Genomic DNA, 20171 nt, shown 5'->3' on the forward strand with positions numbered 1-20171 from the left:
CTTATGTTGCTTTGTGTTGAGCTAATGGTATTTGCTGGACCTCTATGAATGCAAAGATGTTCTACGGGGTCCTTTTACGACCTTTACACAATAATTCCAGTTCCTTATGCCCCTATTTATCTATTCATCTCCCATATGATAATTGAGGGGAAGGACTAACAAGAATGACACTGATTCATTATAATGTACCAAAACCAAAATGGATTTTTAACAGACTAAACATATATGTTATAGGCAACTAAATGGATTAGAGAAGGACCCCTAAAATGTTTAAGCCACCCAAACGTCTGCTCTGTAAACACTACTAATTTATGAACTCCAAAACAAAGGCATTCTAAATGTGTCCTTCAATTGCATCTGGAAAAAAGGGAATGTAATCTGTGTGCAAAGTGGTTTTAGTATAATGAAAAAGAAAGACTTTGAAGCATTAATGCCATAAAAGAAGAATAATTACTAATAGGCTTTATGTCCAATACATTTATGACTTTTGCAGACACTGCCTTACATTACACATTCTGCTGGAAGGGAAATTATCAGTAATCAACACGTCCCTTATCAGTGCCAAAACATTTGATGTAATGAAGAAAAATGTTTTATGTTTAAGTTACAGCTAACAATTTATGTTGATTGTTATGCATTTTATGATTCATTTAATGTGTAACACATATACAGATTTTTGCCATATTGTTATCTGTATACTACAAAAATTGTAAACCCACCGAAAAGGGTTAAGGCAGTGTAAAATCTATATGATCGAGATTATTGTTTGCAAGTACAATATATCCAATACCTACCTGGAATACAGAAATTACCAACACACAAGCACAAGCAGTTAATAATGTAATGGTGTCATATTGAGCTGCTATACTTCAGTAAATGAGGAAAAATTCTGGACTCCATGTGGCGCCAGCTCTGCTGTTAAGTCACTCAAAGTTAATGAATTCAAATGAGCCACACAGAAGACCTAACACTAACACAAGTACTGTCACTTCTTCCATGAATCTATAAACATTGCTCTTTTTTATTGTAGATTTAAACTATCTCATTGTTTGAATTCAATAGCAACAAACACAAAACACACATTACAGAGTACATTTACTTCCAAGCGAAGCACATGCTTGTATAGTTGAACCGGCCTGGAATTTGTTTGAAATGCTGGAGGGCAGAAAGAAGATGTTCTACTTTTCTACTGCCAAATATGCCAGCAACTATCCAATTCTTTTTTTTTTGTTTTCCTGAAATGTATTACTTTTTAACACACATACACACTAGCATTGAAATGGCTGAATATGTACACTCACAAAAAAAAGAAAGAAATTAGACAGACGTACTGGCGTCAGGTGATGGACAACATAGCTACATAGTTAATAAATCCATCAACTTCAACCTTTCCAAGACATCCCTATCTATGTTGATCCAAATTACTGGATTCAGGCAGTAAAAAACAAGGTAATTTCAACTAGACTTGGGCACCAGGGGGTCTTCGTGTTCATCTTTGTGCTCATCTTCAGCAAAAAAAAAATCTTTGTATGCCGCGAATATTCGCACGTTCCCGTCTTCTCTTCGGGCGAATATTTGTGGACATTCTTCGTGTTCGTTTTTTCCGGTTGTATAAGGGGTTAATACGGGGTTAACGCGTACCGCAGCAGCTCTGGCGCCAGGAGTTTAAATGTCCGTATGAGCAACCAATGGTTGATGGCAGACGAGCCCCCTGCTGGTGACCAATAGAGTCGCTCGTACAGACTTTTAAACTTCTGGTGCCGTAACTTGGCCGGGAGAGACCACTGGTCTCCCTGCTGCAACAGTTAAATGTCCGTACGAACGACCAATAAAGTCGCTTGTACGGACATTTAACTGATAGAACAGGGAGACCAGTGGTCTCTGCCGGGCAAGCTCCCTCATTAGACTTTTTAAAGTCTGTACGAGCGACTCTATTGCTCACCAGCAGGGGGCTCGTATGTAGTGACTTCAGGGGACAAAACGTTCAAGGTTCTGAAATCATTTAGTGGAAAAGTTATTTATTGTGTTATAATATTTATTTCAAGGATTAGTCGCACTCAAGTATTATTTTAGTCCAATAACAAAAGTATAATTCCATAGCACATTACTTTTGGCAATATATATATATATATATATATATATATATATATATATAGTTTTTTCAGTGGTATGATTTAATGGTGGAAATTATGAATGCCCCCCCAGTTTGACTGTTGTATCTTGTGTGCCCCCCCTATATATTGTTTCTAGAGTCGCCACTGAGCGAGAGGAATTAGTGGCAGAAAGAAAGAGGTGGTTCTTCGTTTCTGGTCAGACCTCACCTAGAGTATTGTGTACAGTTGTGGAAACCCCATCTCTAGAAGGATATAGACATATTTGGAGAGAGAACTACAAAAATGGTAAGTGGTTTGCAGGATAAAAACTATCAGGAAAACTAAGTGAGCCAATATGTATGGCTTGGAGGGAAGAAGAAAAAGGGGAGATGAGGAAAATGTGAATACTTAGAGAGATTTAACAAAGCACATGAGTATTTCAAAGAAGACATTTTAGAAGAACAGGGCATGATCTAAAACTAGCGGGTCAGATAAATGGAACAACCTTCCATCAGATGTTGTCGGGGCTAATACAATGAGGGAATTTAACCATACATAAGATATGCATATAGCTACCCTGAATCTAAGGCAAGACCAAGGACTGATTATTGTCTGAGTCTTTGCATCAAGAAAACTGGACAGACTAGATGGATCAATGGTTCTTAAATGCTGCCAAATTCTATATTTCTACAAGATGGAACCGTTGTTCTTCCAATATAAGGTGCTAGCCTCTTGTGATTTGCTCAGTCCCTGTGTTGAACAACTCTCGTTAAAATGTCTTTTACTGAACTTTCATATTTTAAAACCTAGTTACGAGTTCACCTCTATGATCTTTTGTGAAGGACAGGAATGCAGGCAAGCATAAAACAAAAATGCAGAAGAAACACGCAGGCGAGCACTCAACTCAAATGCAAACCGAGTGACGGATATACACCAAAAACAATTACCGTATTTGCTCGATTATAAGACAAGGTTTTTTTCAGAGCGTCTTATAATCGGGGTCGTCTTATAATCGGGGTCGTCTTATAATCAGACCTAAAATAGGTCTGACTATGAGACGACTAAGATCCAGATGCCCTGCAGCTGCAGGGGACCTGGAGCCTCCTGTCTCCCCCCTCCCCCCGCCCCACTTACCGGTGCTTCTGAGTCCCCGGTGTGCAGCCGGGGCCGTGTGTAGATGTCTACGCGATTCGCGTAGACAACTTACGCTGCAGCTGGAAGGAGGTGTGGCTAGCAGCGGGGGTTGTCTGCGTCCATCACGCAGACCTTCCCGGCTGTCAGAGATCAGAGAGGGAATTCTCTCTGACAGCCGGGGAAGGTCTGCGCGATGGACGCAGACAACCCCCGCTGCTAGCCACACCTCCTTCCGGCTGCAGCGTAAATTGTCTACGCGAATCCCGTAGACATCTACACGCTGCCCCGGCTGCATGACAGGGGAGTCAGAAGCACCGGTAAGTTTGGGGGGGGGCAGGGGAGTGTTAAATGGGGGGCATAAGGCATTTCTAGTGCTCTGTGAAATGCCTTTTAACCCCCTTAATGCCACTCTGCCTCCAGCAATGCCTTTTTAACGCTCTATACGCCACTCTGCCTCCTGAAATGCCTTAAACCTCCCTATATGCTACTCTGCCCCATAATATGCCTTTTAACCCCCTTAATGCCAGAGTGGCACATAGGGGGTCAAAAGGCATATCATGGGGCACAGTGGCATATAGGGGGTATAAGGCATTTCTGGGGCAGATGTGCATAACTGGGGGGGCAGGTTGGAAAATAGAAGGAAATAAAACCAAAATATTTTTCTCAATCATAGCTTTTATTAAAAAAAATAGTTTATATGAATTAACATTTACTGGTAAATCTTTTTTCCTATAGGGTCGTCTTATATTAAGGCTTTTTCTTTTTTCCTAAATTAATATTCAGATTTGGGGGGTGGTCTTATAATCAGGTCGTCTTATAATCGAGCAAATACGGTACATTTCTGCATAAAAAACCTAGATCATATCAGATGGAAACTAGTTGGATAAGTCCACAATGCAGCTGCAAACACTATGAAACTTTGTGTTTTTCATTACCAGCCAGCAGTATCGTCCACTTAGTAGGATAAGCCCCTTATACTGAAGAGCTACGAGCACTTTACAAACCGCACCAGTATCACTTATTTTACTTATCCCTCAATAGGTGATCAGAAAAAAAATAGTGAATTTATCCTTATCTGCTTTCATTCTGTTTGCTTCAACATGTGGAACCCATATATGAGACTGTACACAGGATTGATTAGGGTGTTTTGATGACAACATTTTATATTGATTAACCTTCCACTTAAAATTAACATCAAATTTAGGATGACAATTTCTAGTTGTACCTCACTAGAATATAATATAAGCAACGTAAATTGAACAGACTCTACCACTGTTTCCTATTTGATTTGTAAAAAGATATTACACACAAAAATTACAAAAAGCACACCATAAAAGGTTTTGGGTCCTGCTTGATTAACAGCATAAATATTGGGCACACCGTTTGGCCATATGTTTCTTATTCCACCACTATGTCTGTTATACCCCAACATTGTTCAGTTCTATATAATCCTTACAATGGGGCTGAATCAGCAAAACTGGACTGCCTTTTATTTTAAAGCCACCCGTATGGCACCATTCTGAAGCATAAATATTGGGGATTACGTCACACTACATGGCTATATAATGCTTAGACCGCCACTATGTCAAGTTTTTATACCTCTACCTAAGGAAAGACCCTGTCACTGTATTTTAATCTATTTGTAGACTGTAGAGATGGTTTTTGATATGGCAATGCATTTAGAAAGTATGTTTGAAAATACATATGTACAAATATATATGGTTGGCTGGTTTGTTGTTCTATAGATCAACATATGGTTATTGTTGTTTTAAAAAACAGTTACTGACATTGTTCTAATTAGGTATGTTATTGTCACCTACCATGAGTAGTAATATTTTTATCAACCTCATTTGTTGAACAAGGTCATTTAAGGACCCATGACCTAAAAATTTGTTTACATCACTGTGAAATGAATGAAACCCATTTTGGAGCACTCCGGCTAATGGAAAAATCAAGTGTTAATCTTAACAACAGTACAAACGGCCAGCATTCCAGAACTGCTGTTTTGCAAGACCATGAACATTCTTACTATTTAATCCAAAATTATGATGTGCTACATCCTGCTGTGACATAGAATAACATCTTAGTCTGGAGAGCAAATATTTGTTCTAAACATATTTAAGTTACGCACAAGAAAAAAGTTAGTAAATTTCATGATAGTGGATGACTCAGAAATGTATGGATTTTACAGCTGTTCACAGATTACTGCCAACGCAGACCTCTGAAGTAGAACCTGTCCAACATTCATACATTTTATCGCATTCCCAAGTCAAATGAGGAATTCTTTAGTCTTTGACTGTGAATATTTTGGTGACACTGGAGACTGTAGTATATTTGCAAAATACTAAACTGAAGATAAATAATTACTAACTTTTTTATTCAGTAGATGTAACCAGTGGCTGGCTACCTCTAGGTAGTGGAGTATTAAGGGTTAAGCCTAGAACGGCAGGTCCATAGTGGTTGACAGCCCTTCTGACACCAACTAGTGGGCAGATTACCATAATAGCCTGGTTACAAAAGAGATCTCTGATCTTCCCAGCTGGTCCATTTACACTATGGACCACTAAGCCTAATCGGTACAGCCCTTCATGGTATGTGGTACCTGGCACCGAATGCCTTCAATACGGAGTGTTGGGATATGACATCATACTCAGCAGTGAGGAGGGTGCTGTCCTGGGTTAGGCCTAGGTACATACATCACTGCCTCTAGTTACAAAGATCAGTAGCAACCTGCCCTGGAGAATAGGCATTAAGGAACAAAAAGAATGGACAGAGAGTAGATACAATGGATGGACATGTATGGAATGGGCAAGGTTACAAATATGTGCATATTACACACACAAGTATAAAAAACCATGCCCATTACGGGAAGAAATATATGAAAACTGAATTCTAAATTAAGCTTGCAATTCATACATAAGTGCCTATTATATCAACCCTTTATGGTACACAGTATAGCTGCAGCAATGGATTATAATAACAGGTAAAAATTGGTGTATTCAATGTTAAGATTATTGTTGGCATTTTTACCGAGCAAATGATCCGACACAACAGTGATTAAACAATATTCAGGGCGAAAAAACTCAATTTGCTACTATTGACCTTTCTGTTAGGTTCCTTTAAAATGTGGTTGCCCATTTTCAAAATCATTTATTTAACTATTCAGTACACTCAATAAAACATATTTAATGGGGTTTAATAGATTTGTGAAAGTGGACAAAAGCCATCCAAACACATTTTTTATTACATTTTTGGTCTGTTTGTTTTTCGGCAACAAATTTTGTTTTCTGCTTTTGAATCGGATGAAATTCGGAGGGATTTTCCCATTCGGAAAATAAATTTGCTGTCACTCACACTCTCTCATGGTTCTTTCTTTGTCTGCTTCTTCACGGTATCAGCTCCGTTAACCAGGCATCCCGGAGCGCTTCTGCAAAATGGAGAGGCCAGAATAATTTACATGGGTCTGCATTATCCTGGCCTCTTGGAACCGTGGGGACAGCCTTTTCCCCGCTTCTCCAAGTAAGAGGGAACGTGAAAGAGCAACCAAATGCAAAATTCAGAGCTCTCTGCTTCATTTTTGTTTGTTTTGTTAAGGGTCCCTCCCAGTATTCTGACATTCATGTGAATTAACAAAGTTGGCAAAAATGTGTACAAATCCAAATGCCCAAGTGTAGTGTTTAATATATAAGAAAAATGGCCACCGACAACTTTATACATTATACAGTTTAATCCACTGGAGGTTAATTCACTAAACTGGGAATTTTTAAGAGGGTTGCGGTTTCAACTAAATGAATAAATTATTCATGATATGGACCCCAGGGAGCTTTGCTCTCAAAAACTCTCACTGATTTAATTATACATTATACAGGGCCAGCCAAGCTCCTCTTTCATCAGAAGATCACCAGGATTGGCCCTTCTTAACGTATAGGGAAGTCTGTGAGTTGAATTCATAGCACTAATGCAAAGTATAGAATAAACCCAGTTGAACATTTCCATTACAATAACCACTGTACTAATTAGACTTGGGCACCAGGGGGCTCTTCGTGTTCGTCTTCGTACTCGTCTTCGGAGAAAAAAAAACCTTCGTATTCCGCGAATATTCGCCCGTTCCTGTCTTCTTTTCGGGCGAATATTCGTGGCCATTCTTCATGCTCGTTTCTTCTTTGTTTTCTCCCGGCTGCGTAGCAGGGGTTAATACGGGGTTAAGAACACATCGGAGCAGCAGCAGCAGCAGCAGATGCGTTCGCGCCATGAAGGTACGTGTGTGCGATTCTATTGGTCGCCGGAAGGGGGCTGGTCTGGCATCAACAAATGAATTGCAGAACTGCAGAATGCACGTCATTCGTTGATGGCAGGCGAGCCCCCTGCCGAAACGACCAATAGAGTTGCACACACGTACCGAGGTGTACTGTACACAAAATGACCTAGACAAATGCTCCAAGGAACTTGGCCTCCTTTTTATCATACACAGTCACACATCCATAGATGTTTAATAAAAGAATAGGGATTATTTTACATTTTTAAATTGATTTTGGACCACTTGTAATACATGCCTAACATTTGCTACCTATTTATAATGGCATACTTTGCAACAACCCAACTTTTACTGGACAGGACTGGAAAAAAGCAGGACTGTCCACAAAAATGTTGGGCGTGTTGGCAGGTATGCGAATGGAAAAATGTTGGACAAGAACTAAAAAATAGCTTAGGGTTAATGTACGGTTATTTTTAGGATTATTAGCAGTGCACTGTTTTGGTTAAAGATGTATTATGTCTAAATAATAATTTAATTTTAATTTTAATGGGTTTATTGAATTTTATTTTAAAGTTATATTTATTATTATTTACTTTACTATATTTATTTAAATGTTGTAGTGCTACCCTACCCAGCTATACCTATGTGCACTAGCATACCTAGTTTAGCTAAATTTGATGGGACAGGAAAAAAGCAGGACTGTCCCTGAAAAAGTTGGGTCTGTTGGCAGCTATGTGGATGGAAACATGTTATAGGGTGAAGTGTGAGTTATAGCGTTAATGCTAGTGAGTGTAGAAGTGAAGGCCAGGGCAAATAACAGGAGGAAAGGTCCTTGTGATTTGTGAATTGTACATGTGTGTGTTATGTGTGTTAGGTGTTATGTCACTGTGTTATATGTGTTATGTGTGTTATGTGTTATGTCACTGTGTTATATGTGTTATTGTGTGTGTTATGTTTGGAAGGTTGTGTATCAGACGGAAAAAAAGGAAATGGAAAACCCACTTACCTGTTTCCAAACAACTGTCAGTCCAAGACGTTTGGCAGGGGACTTCCAGAGCTCAGACACTAGGCCCTAGCGTAAGTTGGCTACTCCGGCGGAGGTAGCAGGCGTTGCCACACCGCAAACAGACGCAGCCAAGGGGGAGAAACTACCCTTACCATTAGGGACATTTTGGGCATTTGGACATTTTAGGTGCCAAGGCGTGAGCGCTGTGGACAGGGCCGGCCCAAGGCAAAATGCCGCCTGGGGCGAATTTTAAAATGCCGCCCCCCCCGTTTTACCCTTCCTCTCCCTCCGTCCCTGCCGCCCCCCCCCATTATCTACCCCCCCCCCATATTATCTACCCTTCCTCCCCTTCAAAAGTGCCGCCTGGAGCGGCTGCCCCACTCGGCTCCATTGTCGGGCCGGCCCTGGCTGTGGACTCAGTATGTTTTTGAACAGTGGTTGGCGGACATGATAGAAGCTGCTGCGCAACCCATGAGAGTGCAGGCCACACACTCTTCTTTTCATCCCAGTAGCTAAGAGGATCAACATTAGGTGCAGAAGGAACTTCACAGAGGTAAAGTTTGACCATTTCAGCAGCACTACTCTCCTTTCTGCTGCTAGCTCTGTCAGATGGTCCAACTATACTCCCAAGTGCCTCTTCCCAAAATGCAGCTGCTCCACTCAGCTGTGTTGTTGTGATGCTTGTGGCACTGCTGCTATGCTGCTGCTATGAGTAGCAGACCACATAATCTCTTCCTCCTCCTGCACCTCTCCCTCCTTGGACAGCATTCCCATTTTACGCTGCCAGTCACGCACCTTGTTGACCAATTGCTCCCGGTAGCTACTGAGAACATTGAATTTCAAAGCTAGCTTTCCCTTAATTCTTGGATCGCAAAGGCACGCTAGCCTCATTTCAGGACTCTCTTCCATGCGTTTGCGAAGGTGTACTTTTAGCAGATCCTTCAGCTTCCTGACTATGGCTGCTACGTCAGGATGTAAAGTCCCACCTTGAACAGCCTCACGGTTTTCAAGGAACACATCCATCTTGCTGCCTAGATGGGAGAACACTAGGATTACCTGGGCCAGACTGGCAGTGTTTGAGCTTAAATTTTCAGTGGCATCCCTGAATGGTTTAAGGACTGCCACTAGCTGGGCGATCACTGTCCAATCCTCCCTATTCAATGGAGATGTAATCCCAATATTGTGCTCTGAGGTAAGATTATGGATTGCCCTCTGCTGCTCCAAAATCCTCTCCAGCATGTCTAACGTGGAGTTCCACCGTGTACTGACATCCTGACGTGTACGGGAAGACCTGACCTCTCTTGCTCTTCCCTCAAAAGTTGGCTAGCCTTAACACTATGGTGAAAGTGCCCAGTGATCTTTCTGCAGCGGGACAGAACTACTGCTGCCATATTAGTTCCTTCTGACATTGCTGCCTTCACTACAAGATGGATGATGTGGGCTGCACAGCACACACCAACAATATGACCATCTCGCAGCGCTTTCACCATATTGGCACCTCCGTCAGTTACCACAAAACCAACTTCAACATTGGTGCCTGCCTCTGCTCCCACCCAAAGGCTAAACATTTTCCTCCTCGCATGCAGAACATTTTGGGAAGTGCATGGAGAAGGAATGATCGGTAGCCTGCTGCAGCAGCTTCCTTGGGCACACTGGGCTGCCACCAGTGTGCTGTCAAAGAAAGAAAGGCATGCTGCCCACTAGGTGCACTCCACAAATCTGTTGTGAAATTAACAGACTGACCAGCAGCCTTGAAAAGCTCCTCTTTCACTGCTGCAACACAGGACCGATACAATGAGGGGACAATGTTCTTGCTGAAAGTGGAACGTGACGGAACTGTATATTGTGGAGCCACAGCCACCATCAATTGTTTGAAAGGCTCCCCTTCGATCATAGAGAAGGATGCCCCTCCAACAGCAATGAACTGACCAATAAGTCGCGTTACTTTATTGGGCATTGACCTTTTGGATTGGAATGCCACAAATTGTCCCAGGGTGGGCTGGACATGCAGTGCTCCAACCTGCCTTGGTCTCTGGCTGCCAGCTCTAGCTGCTGCTGCTATTGGCTCAGAAGCAGCTGTTGGGGTTTTTCCACGGCCACCAGCTATGCTGACTAAGTTTTACTTCTGCATCTTTCCCCAATAGCACAGCGTTGTGTTGAGTGCTGAGGTGATGCTTCATGCTAGCACTGGTAAGATGGCCAGACACTTTCCCTCTGCTTATTAGCTTCCCACAATGTTTGCACTTTCCATAGCGCCCTTCTTCAACATTTTCAAAGTGCTCCCAAATTGGGGCGCGCATAGCCTTGGAGTGTGCCTTGGGTGCTGCTCCTATTGCTCGGGGTGGATGAACAGAGGCAGAACTAGTGGTGATGGGACCGGTGGTAACAGTACTGGCCATAGTGGGACTGCTAATTGCTTTAACTTTAGATTTGCTGCTGCTGGTGGTGATGGTGATGATCGTAACGGAGAAGGTGGAGGCTCAGGGGAAAATTGTGCACTAGTCATTTGGACACTGCTCCCTGAGGAATCTGATTGCTGACCACTCATCTCCTCTACTTCCTCTGGCTCATAGTCTAGTTCTTCATTAGCCAGATTGAATGGAACTCCTGCTAGGCTGGAGCTAAGACTAATATCGTGAGACTCGTGACTAGTAGTAATGCGAGCAGGAAGAACAGACTCTGCACTTGGCCTCTCAGTCTCAGGCTCCTCTGCTACCTCGCTAGGTGGAGTTCCACTATGTATAGCCCTCTCTCTAACTGTCTTTACAAAAATATTGTAAGGACTTGGTGGCTTGCTAGAGGTACTAGGAGGACATGGCGTGGCGGTACCGGTGGGAACAGTAGGCGCAGCACTAGTGGTGGTAGAGGCGGTAGAGGTGGGGGTGGTGGTGGTGGTGGTGATTTTCCCTACAAAGGAATGAGATTGCTTTGGTTTGGGACCCCTCTGAGTCTTGCTGCTAATTTGGCTCTGCTTGGTACCTTGCATGCTGCTTGTGGATGGGGAAGATGCTGCTTGGGGCAAAAGGCACTTCTTTTTAGTCACTGGGCTAGTAGAAGTACTAGTTGTGCTACCGTTTAACTTTGAACGTGCTTCTGGTGCTTTAGGCTTTCCGTAAAAAACCATAGAGCTTGTAGGCCTAGCCTCACTACTACTGCCTGCTTTTGGTGCCTTTCCTTTACTTGATGATCCTTCAAGCAATGCTTCCCCAAATGATAAGCGAGAGCTTGGCCTACTTGGCCGACTAGACTGACGCAAAGGCTGCATCTTAGAACAGGTGGTGGTGCTGCTGGTGGTGGTGGTGGTAGATGGAGCTTGTCCCTCCTTAGTCCCAAAAGGAGGATCCATTTCAAATTTTGTGTTGTGTGTGTAGTGTAGTGTTTAAAAAAACTTAAAAAAAAAATAAAAAAAAAAGGGGGATAAAAAAAGTAAAGACTTTGAATTTACACGGGCCTAAGAGCCTATCCTACTACTATGCTAAACCTACAGCTATATTAGTATTCTAGTCTAACTCTAGGCAGACGCTCTCAAGCCCACTAAACTAAAGTGAGGTTAAGTTATATATAATATTTTATTATTAATAGATTAGAATTAATTATATTATGGATTATAGATAGAATATAGATTATGAATTAGAAAGAATTACTTATATATATTATAGATTATGAATTAGAATTTATATTATATTATATAATATATTATAGATTGAGAAGATTAAAGATTAGATTTTAGTACTACAGCTAGTAGCTTGAAGCTTTGCTTAGTACAGTTGTCGTCACACAGTCAATTTTTCTTGAAAAGTTAGCTTCACTGCTTGCTGAAACACACAGCACTTATGCGGCTGCACTCACTAGCCCAACAAGTTCACTTCACTGATGGACTGAGGTGAGCAAAACACTAAGGGTACTTTTAATAAAATTAAAATAAAATGTTAAATAAATGAGAAAATCTTTGCAAAACAGTTAACGTCACTGCTTGCTGATCAAAAAAGAACACAGCACTTATGCGGCTGCACTCACTAGCCCAACAAGTTCACTTCACTGATGGACTGAGGTGAGCAAAACAAATGAAATAAAATGAAAGATTATTAATTAAGAAAAATTGACTTGGTCTCTTGCTGTTGCTAAAACAAAGCACAAACTATACAGCTGCAGCACCAGTACTAATAAGATTAGCTGAACTATACGCTAGTAGTAATTATTAATTATATTTATAGCTAATTTAATTAACTATTAAGATAAAGAATTACAGAATTATTGATATTAATGATTTTAGATTAGACACTAGTAGATGTCTTGAATGTCTACAGTACACTCTACACTAGTATACTATTACTAACTATAGTATATATAACTGACAAATATATATATAATTTTATAATGTATTCATTATTAATTATTAATATTACTGATTTTAGATTAGACACTAGTAGATGTCTTGAATGTCTACAGTACACTCTACACTAGTATACTATTACTAATACTATACTAACTAAAGTATATATAACTGACAAATATATATATAATTTTATATGTATTCAATTATTAATAATATATTCTATTAAATTCTTCACAATTTATAAATTCTATTATTTAATTTATTTAAGCAGGACAGGCAGTAGGCACTAGTGCCAGCCCAGGGCAAGGGCACCCCAGTGCCAGTGAGGCACTGAGTGCACTGTCAACTCAACAGCACTACACAGTTGATGACAAATTAAATTAAAAAAATATTAAATTAATAAAATTATTATTATTAAATATTGTTAATTCAGTAGAACTGAATGAGGAAGAGTACACTGTGAGAAATGGCAGGCTGAGGCTTACCAGTCTCACACAGAACAGAACAATCTCTCTGTAAAGCTCGGATGCAGCACAGCAGTGTTGCCAAAGCAGTCACAGCAAAAAATGAATGGATCTCTCAGGCAAGCTCTGGTCTTATAAAGGCGCTTTCAGAATTAAAAAAATTGCAGCACAGGCATTGGACGAGACCCTTAGCGTGACGTCACAAGAGTGAGCTGATTGGAGAGACGAGGATCAGCTCACTCCTGTTTGAAATTTTGGCGGCTGCGCGGCAAAAACTAAGACGATCTTCGATTCTTCGTGGTTGTGAGTCTTCGTCTTCTCCTACATTTTGCCAGCACTGTATTCTCTTCGGCGTGTCTTCGGCACGAACAAAAAAATGGCCTCTTCGTGCTCGTTTACATGTTTGCCCGAAGACGAATGCGCAAGTCTAGTACTAATATTATTCAGTGTGCTCAGTAAATGCCAGTTACTAGGTACAAAACATTTCACCTGTCATAACTACTAGACTGATAAAAATATAGTTCTGTGAATATCTTAAAGACTTCTATATTTGTTGGATTCAGCAATTCTATTCAAGAAAATTCAAGGCCAAGACATTACTGCTGCAGCAACATGTGTTTTCTACATCGAAAGCCCCTTATTAATGGTATACCAGATGTAATGCTAATATCCGTGAAGCTATCTTGTAATCTGACAGTAGCCTTGGCAGCAATGACTTTAATTCGTGGCTCACGTAGAGAGCCTGTGGCATATCCAGCCTTGCAGAGATCTATCCTAGCAATTATCCCTCTGATGACTTATGCAGACATTGCCAGAACAAATGATTTGCAACCTTTATTTATCCAATAAAATGGTACCTAGCAACAAAAGTCCCCCCCCCTATGCTTAACTGCTTTTAATTTCAGAAGCTATCACACGTACGTGACATCCACGATCTGTTCTGGCTTTTCCAAAATACATCTGCAACTGAACCTGATGTAGAGGTCATTGACAGAGGGAATGTATTGCAGGGAGCAGAAGGGTTGCCATTAATCTATTTCCTTTTAACTTAACTGACCTGTATGAAATGTACACATTATACAACTCACATGTTCCCAACGTGTATATATATATATATAGAGACATATATATATATACTGTATATTCACGTATTCACAGCCACATTTTTTTAAAAACATTCCCCTGGCCTTACTAGTCCCCTAATTTTTCCTTTATTTTCAAACTCTTGCAGCCCCATGTGGTGATGTACAACTTGCTTACTCAATTGATGGGTGACCCAATATTGTGCAGTCACTCAGTATTCTTTAGGCTCATTTGCTGCTCACTTATTGGTATCTCACCTAGTCTAAGGTCTGATAAATTCTGAGGTCAGGGCCGGACTGGGACTGAAAAGCAGCCCGGAAACATTTGGAGACCAGCCCCATATAGTTTATCTCGCGGTCGAGCTCTTATACTCACACGCAGTGGCGGAACTACCGGGGTCGCAGGGGTCGCGACTGCGACCGGGGTCGCAGGGGTGGCGACTGCGACCGGGCCCCGGCGGCAGGGGGGCCCAAGCCAAGGGGCCGCCCGAAATCTTTTTTCCGTTTTTTTTTTAAATAAGGCAGGGTCGTCCAACATGTGGCCCGCGGGCCAAATGCGGCCCGCGAGACCTCGAGGTGCGGCCCGCGTAAGATCAGCAGCCAGGGCAACCGATCTTACGCGAGCCGCACCTCAAGCCCTGCTACTTACTTGTGGGAGGGTCTTCTGGACTGCACAGAGGAAGCGGAGTTCACATGACATCCTACTTCCTCTGTGCTTTAGCAGAGAAGGCAGAGGGAGGCCGCGCCCCCTGCTGAAGTCTGTGAGCGGCATCGAGGAGCTGCAGTGCAGGTAAGGGGGTGGGGAGGGTGTTTGAATGAGTGTGTGTGATTGAGGGAATGAATCTGTGAATGAATGATTATGAGTGTGTGTGTGTGTGTGTGATGTGTGTGTGATAGCATGGATGTGTAAGTGCTGGAACCTAGGCATGATGGGACTGTGATTGCTGTTAGCAATCACACTCCTATCATGCCAAGTCAGCCAGTACATGCTGAAACCTGGCCAGCTGCCCCCCTTGTGTAGTGATGCTGTCAGCAGTATGGGGTCTGCACTTACAGCCACCCTGTACCAGCATGTACTGGCTGACTTGGCATGATAGGAGTGTGATTGCTAACAGCAATCACAGCGAGCACAGTCCCATCATGCCTAGGTACCAGCATTTACTGATTGCCTGGGTATGATAGGAGTGTGATTGCTGTTAGCAATCACACTCCTATCATGCCAAGTCATATTGCTAATTTTGTCCAATTGTGTGTTACCTACTTTTATTAAACATGTGAGTTTTTATTATTATTTTTAAAGGTGGGGGTCATTTTCGGTTTTGGCTAAGTGAACCCTGAATGTTTTGGTCCAGAATTTTCATTTTAGTTCATCCCTAGAATAAATCTAGGGAATCCTGAATTTGTAGTCGCAAAACTTTCAAAGCCCAGAAATCAGTGAGAGGAAGAGTAAAGGTTTTGTGTCATTTTACTTTATTTTAATCTGCATATTTTATTAAAGGCCATATTTTTTGTCACAGTGAAAAATGAGTGCGGCCCGCGCACATATACAATTCTGATGAAGTGGCCCACTGCAGAAAAAACTTGGACACCCCTGGATTATGCCCTTTGTACATGCGCCCCTTTTTCTTTGATTTTTTTACAGATATGATTCAATATGTAAATTGAATTTGTTGAAAAAAAATTGTTGGGTAAAAATCATGTTTTTTGGGGGGGGGGTGAGGGGGTGGGGGGGCCCTTAACAGACTCTCGCACCCGGGCCCTGAGGCGTCTAGTTACGCCCCTGCTCACACGCACCCCTTATACATACCCGAGTCACACTATTTGCCATACAAATAACTATAAGACATTTTTTTTATCACATTATTTGTATTAAAATACCAGAAAGCAAAAGTGGCCCTAATAAATGAAATTCATTACACATAATGAAATAATGGAATCAAAACATTTGCTACTGCAAACATTTTTAGATGAAAAAGTTCCATTTTATTCAGTGGAACAAAACAGTGATCACATTATTCGTCACGATATTCTTGTAAGAAACTTATTTCTTTATTAATTCATGTAAACTATTTTTTCATATTTAATAAACACTGTGATTGAGAAAAATATTTTTTTTGTTTTTATTTCCTTTCATTTGCCAACCTGCCCCCCCAGTTATGCTCATCTGCCCCCAGGCTTGCCACTCTGCTCCCAGAAATGCCTTATACCCCCTATATGCCACTCTGCCCCATGATATGCCTTTTTACCCCCTTTATGCCACCCTGCCTCCGGAAATGCCTTTTGACCCCTATATGCCACTCTGGCATTTAGGGGTTAAAAGGCATATCATGGGACAGAGTGGCATATAGGGGGTTAAAAGGCATTTCTTTTCAGAAAAGCCTTAAGCCCCCCATATAACACTCCCCTCCCCGACTTACCACTGCTTCTGGTGTCTGGTGTGGGCAGCGGGTGGAGGCCGGCATTCATGAAATTAAAGGGGCCGGTGTTCACGCATCGCCCAATGGTTGTGCCTCAGCTCTTCGTCCCACGTCTTAAAAGGGGTGGGATGAAGAGCTGAGGCACTGCCATTGGGGACGGCGCGGTGTGTGCACACCGGCCCCTTTAACTTCATTGAAGGTTGGTCTGCTGCCGGCGGGCCCACGGAGCGAGATTTCCCTGTATCCCTGTCTGAGGTACACTCAGAGTATCTCCAGCTGGTTGTAGTGAAAGAAACACTCTGATGTCCAGCAATGGCCCCCTTTGCCCAGTGGTCTCTAAAAGGAACCGGTGTGCCAGTCTCGTGTAACGGTCTCATTTGCCTTGTGCTAAATATATTAATAGCCATATGCTATGGTATATTATGCATATGCTTACAGACTTTTTGTAAAATTATCCTTGTCAGATCACTTACTAGAAAACTCTAAAACATTATAGTATCATTCCATATGAAAACATAAAATGGATTTTATCTCTTACTGTCTTTGTTTCTTTCAATTTTATAATCATTGTTTGGTATTTTTGCAAATAACATGCTGAAGGTATATTTTGGAGGGAAAGTAGGTCATGTCTCTTAGAGGTTTCATATTTTTATCATCCAGACGTTAAAGGTTTGCTGTCCCTGTAGAGAAGCTGCTGGCATAAATAAGGCAGTAATAAAGTAACATATTCTTGAAAAAGTGGTGTTGTAAAAATAATCTTCTGGGTATAACTAATGTTGAATTACATGACTGTAAGTTAGTATATCTTGACCCCTGCAGTAAATAATTCACACACGGAATGCACCAGAGATACATAAAACCCTCAACATGACTGGGTACATTTTTTATTTTTGCTTCAGTGCCTCATCATTCTCATGGGAAATTAGATTTTGTCTAAAATTTTAAGTAGATACTAAATGGTTTACTTTTTGAATATTTCTGTCTGTTGGCGTGAAATAAACTTCCCTCCTGTATGTTCTTAAATCTCTTTCTGCATTTAAATGTTTATACCACATCCTCCCTCTCTCTCTGACTTTTTGTCTCCAATCTATACATTGAGAGCCCTTAGGCTTTCCTGATACTTTGTATCCTGAATAAGGCAGAAGAGGTAATGATGGTAGAAGAGAGACGCAGGTCGTTAATGGAACGAAAAGGGCGGTTAGGGCTCTATTTGTATGCGAGGGTAGAGATTTACGGGGTGCAGAGTTTTTAATGGCTCAGTAGGTCAAGGTCAGAAGATGGAATTTGATTCTGGAGGGTGACATATTTACGCTGTTGCTACTCCAGGGTTGGCCCAGAGCAGTGCCCCCAGCCACCTGCTTCTGCAGCCGCTGTCCTCACTGCTAAGTGCTGAAATGATGTCATATCCTGGCACTCTAATTTTTAAAGATGGGTGGCAGCACAGTCCTCAATAATGCCTCAGCACACTGGAGGGCCTGATACCCCATCAGGACAATCTGCCCTAGTCTTATGACAGACAGACTGCTGCTCCTGGACCTAGCTGTCCAAGACCATAGTACTCCTCTGATAACATGGCTGATCTCTACTTACTACCATGTGCTATTTTTGCTATATCTGTGGCAATACCATTAGCACCAGCATAAAAAAACAAACTGTTCTTTTAGATACCATTAAAGATAATTTGAGGTAAGGCAAGCTCAGTTCAAGAACTAACATTCTGGAGAAAGTTATTGCATCCCAGTCATAAATAGTTTTACACCTTGGTCACGAATACACATGGACTTATAGTATGTTCATAGTATTCTCTGCTGTATCTGAGTTTATTGGCAATGTGTGATTACTGAAATTTAGGTATAAATCAAAACGATCAAAGGCTGGATTATTTTTAAATTCAACAATCTGCTTCTCTGTCCCCTAGACATAACCTTTACTGGTGTTGTTCATATCCTTGTTATAGTAATAATGAATTCCATGAGTGTTATAACATTCTTCACGTTTAAGATTTCAATTGTGTGCAAAAGTCTTATCATCCAATATGAAACACAGTATAGCTTGAGGGACCAGAAACATTCAAATATTTCTCAAACTCAGTTTGTTTGATGTCTCATACATTCCATGAGAATATGACCTCCGAAATGTGCTATCAGTTTTAATACTGATGTTTTTTTGCAAATAACTTACTTACTCAGTAAGCAAATGGTATGTTAGCCTTGTTGGCTATATGTGGCATTTCAAGGAAAAGAAATGAAAAAGCTACACGTGTAGTGGGCCAAATTTTGTAAATCAGAGTAACCCGGGGACAATACCAACCCTGCCACATTTGGCAGCCTTCCTCTCTGTTTGAAAACTTGGAAGTCGTGATTTGAAGGTGTTGTTTAATATTGCCTGTGTATAAGCCTTATAGAATAATGCTGTAAACATTTGCTTTTAGCTATTGGTATTACGCTCTACAAAGGTCTAAAACATGATTTGAGGTCTAAAGCATCACATACACAAATGGTTTGCCATGTGCTTTCTAGTAGCCTAGATGAATTATACATGTAACCTCACTTTTCCTAGATGCACTTGCATCATATTATAGAAAGACAGCTAGTGGAGAGTCCTAGAGAGCTGTCTCTACATGGTGGAGCTGGTCCTGCATCCACACTTAGAACGGGTAATTGCTTTATACAGAATGCCTGATTAACAAATGTTGGTCCTACTCTCATAGAAGTTTAACATAGTGAAAGGGCACTTGCCACAGACATTCTTGGTACTTTACTGGCTGAAGGGTGACCTAGTATGAAAATTAACTAGTACATTTTTTAGTGAGTATTTTAGAAATTAGACTATGCTCTATATTGCAGTAATTTATGTTTTTCCCTCTAAAAGTGATAGCATAGCATCCCAGACAGGGAAAAAGGATACATATTAAAGAACTTCTTGAGTACTTTAATTTGCATTCTTCAAAAATGAAAAAAAAGCTTGTACCTTATGGAGAAATTGCAGGCTGCCAAGTGCGCGTAGCACGTAAAAATCTTCTGTCTCTAGCCTCACTCTCTACAGAGTTCCAAACGATCTCTGGAAGCAACATCAGCACAACAGTGCGTCGGGAGCTTCATGAAACGGGATTCCATGGTGAGCATCTGCACACCAGCCAAAGATACCTATGCTCAATGCCAAGTGTCCGGTTGAGTGGTGTAATGCACACTGCCACTTGCGCAGTGCAAATGTGTTCTCTGGACTAACGAATCACGCTTCAATTTATGGAAGTTGCATGGACGAACCTGGGCTTAGGGAATGACAGGAGAGTGGAATCCTATAGTGTAAGGTTTTTTTGTAGGAGGGATCATTTTCCGAGGCATTTCTTCAGTTCCAATAAATGGTAATTATTGCTACAGCATA

This window comes from Sceloporus occidentalis, unplaced genomic scaffold, assembly GCF_023333645.1.
Source record: "Sceloporus occidentalis isolate IW3139 unplaced genomic scaffold, rSceOcc1.0.p SCAF_78, whole genome shotgun sequence".
Lineage (NCBI taxonomy): Eukaryota > Metazoa > Chordata > Lepidosauria > Squamata > Phrynosomatidae > Sceloporus > Sceloporus occidentalis.